Consider the following 3304-nt stretch of genomic DNA (forward strand, 5'->3'; position numbering starts at 1 on the left):
GGAAAAAAAGAAAAAAATCAGGGCAGGGCACTGAGGCTCTATCCAAGTGCACAGACTGGGATGGAATTCCTTCTGGCCTATAAGGTGGGTGGGAGTGAGGGATGGCCACACTCCATTCATCAAGAGGGTGTGGAATATAAAAGTAACAAAGGGAATGTCGCACCTTTACAGTCCTCTGCATCCAGAATGTCCTTGTGGTTCCCAGCAAGTGGAGCCTGTTCTTAAATCCCTCGAATCTGGAGAATGCTGTCACTTTAAATATCCAAAATGGTCAAACTGCTTGTAAACATTCAAAATAGCTGCACCCTCCAGACAGGAAAAGTCCACAGCTCAGCGTGCTGTCCTCTTTGCTGCTTCCCCTTTTATTCATCAGCCACCAGAGCAGTCCTCTGTGCTAGCAGGGCTGATTTTTAGGTTAATTCTTAGGTCCTACCATTACTTGGTAATATCTAAGCTGTCTGTGCCATCAGGATTGCTGCCAGACTGCAGCTCCATATGTCTCCTTTTTTGGTGTTTTCATGCAAATTCTTCTGCTAGTTGGAGTTTAGTCCACTTCTATATCCTTCCCTTCAAAGCTCAAGGGTCCAGTATTATCTTCTGTATCTATGTTAATTGGTTCCCTTTTTCTTTGTTGAAGAGGGTCTGTGCAATCTTTCTGGCTATTCTGCCAGCTTACTGGAACTCCACTCTTTTTTATGATTTTGAGTTTTGTTCCATATTTTTCTCCCTTTCTATGCAGGATTTCCTATTGCAATCCCATTCATAGTAGTCAGCTGTGGTAGCTGGGTACCAAGTAGTTCTGGTGTCAAGTATTGGAGGCTGTGGTTCACATGGCCCATTGATCCTTTGGAATAGTTTTTTTCATGTGTCTTTGATTTTCTTCCCTCTTCTTTTCTCTGGACAGAGAGAGAAAAATTGTTGCTTAAGTGGTCTCACAAGCCTTTAAGACTGGTCTCTACTCACCAAAGTAGAATGTAGAAAAATGTTTATGTGTACTATGTTATGTCAATTGAGTTTGATGTCCCCTGCAACCATGGTCCAAAGCCCATGGGCCCAACAACTCACTCCCTCAAAGTGTTTGGCTGTTGCTAGAAAGTAATCACCACTTTACCCCCTGTCAGTTCTATTATATATATGAACATTTTTATAGCACATACAAATATGTATGTAGAAATATCATCTGCCCTTCTTATATATGGTCATGGGTATATTCCTATTTGCCTACCATACCTGATCATGTAGCCTGTCTACCTATATATTCACCTATAGATTAAAGTTTGATATTACTGACAATGCAGTATTGTGTATGTAAAAGAGTTTACCTTTGTTGTCTGTACCTCTTGTGCACATCTCCGTGTCTTCATTTTCCTTAGTGTTATTGTGCTGGGCACTTGCCTTTCATATACTGACTTTCCCTTCACCCAAATCAATATTGGTCTCTTACCTATCTAGCAAATTTCCTTCTATTCCCCTCCCATCCCTGGTAACCAACAAAGAAAGTTTCCTTCCATGTCTAAAACTTTCCTTGACTTTTCTCAGTAGTGGACTCATACAATATTTGTCCTTCTGTGATTGACTTATTTCACTCAGCATAATGTCCTCCAAGTTCATCCATGTTATGAGATGTTTTATGGATTCTTTATTATTCTTCAGTATTGCCTTTAGAATTCTCTTGTGTGTATGTACCATAGTTTGGTTATCCATTTATCCATTGATGGGTACTTAGGTTATTTCCACCTCTTTGATATTGTCAATAGTGCTGCAATTAACATGGCTGGGCATATATCTATTTGTGTCCTGATTCTCACTTCTTTGGGGTATATATACCTACTAATGGAATTGTTGGATCAAATGGTATTTCTATTTTCAAGTTTTTAAGAAAGTTTCATATTGTTTTCCACAGTGGTTGTGCCATTTTACAGTCCCACCAGTAGTGTATGATAGTCCCAAACTCCCCACATCCTCACCAGAATTTATTATCTTCCCTCTTGCTGAACTTTGCTATTATTGCTGGGGTGAGATAATATCTCATTGTTGTTTTGATTTGCATCTCTCTAATAGCTAATGATCATGAGTATTTCTTCATGTATTTGTTGGCCGCCTGAATATCTTCTTTGGTGAAATGTCTGTTCACGTATCCTGCCCATTTTTTAATTGGATTGTTATTGCCGTCACTTTGATGCTGAGGTGCTGGAGTTTTCTATAAATTTTAGAGATAAATCCCTTGTTGGATATGTTGTTGTTGAATATTTTTTCCCCATCGTACATTCTCCTTTTATTCTTCTGGAGGTCTTTCAATGTGCATAAAAATTTAATTTTCAGAAGATCTCAGTCATCTAGTTTCTCTTCTGCTGCTTGTGCATTTTTAGTTGTTTGATGTCTGTTTATGCCATTTATCAAGTCCCCTAATTTTGCCTTTATTTTTTCTTTGATGGATTTTATGCTTTTACGTTTTACATTTAAGTCTCTGATCCATCTGGAGTTAGTTTTTGTGTATGGTATATGGTATGGATCTTGTTTAATTTTTCTGCAAATGGATATCCAGTTTTGCCAGCACCATTTTTGAAAGAGGCAATCTCTTCCCCATTTAATGAATTGCAGCCTTTTGTCAAAGATCAGCTGTCCATAGGTGGATGGAAATATTTGCGTGTTCTCAATTCTGGTCCACTGGCCTACATTTCTATCATTGTATCAATACCAGGCTATTTTCACTACTGTGGCTGAGTAGTAGGTCTTGAAATTGGGGAGTATGAGACTTTCTACTTTATTCTTCTTCAGGAGTGCTTTGCTTATCCTAAGTCTCTCCTTTCCTTATAAAATTAGTTATTGTTTTGTCCATGTCCTTAAAGAATGCTGATGAAGTCTGGATTGAGATTGCATGTTGTCATGTGTGTTAATCATAGGTGGTTGTCTGCTATCATTGGTTCTCTGTCCAAAGGACTCCCTTTAGCATCTTCTTAAACTTGGTCTAGTTTTAACAAATTCTCTTAATTTCTCTTCATCAGGAAATGTCCTAATTTCACCATTATTTTTGAGAGACAATTTTGCTGGGTATGTAATTCTTGGTTGCTTTTTTTTTTTTTTTTTCTATAATGGTTTTATATATGTCATCCCATTGCCTTCTCACCTGCGTAGTTTCTACTGAGAAATCAGAACTTAGTCCTATTGGTTGTCCTTTGCAGGGAGCTTTTTGTTTTTCTCATGTGGCATTCAAGATTTTTTTTCTCTATAATTTTATGTTTCTTCCAGAATTTTGAACACAAGAAAATTATTCCTCTTGATGGCATTCTACATGAATCTTGTT

Source organism: Orycteropus afer, unplaced genomic scaffold (genome assembly GCF_000298275.1).
Source record: "Orycteropus afer afer isolate SDZICR_OR568_19922 unplaced genomic scaffold, OryAfe1.0 scaffold00222, whole genome shotgun sequence".
Lineage (NCBI taxonomy): Eukaryota > Metazoa > Chordata > Mammalia > Tubulidentata > Orycteropodidae > Orycteropus > Orycteropus afer.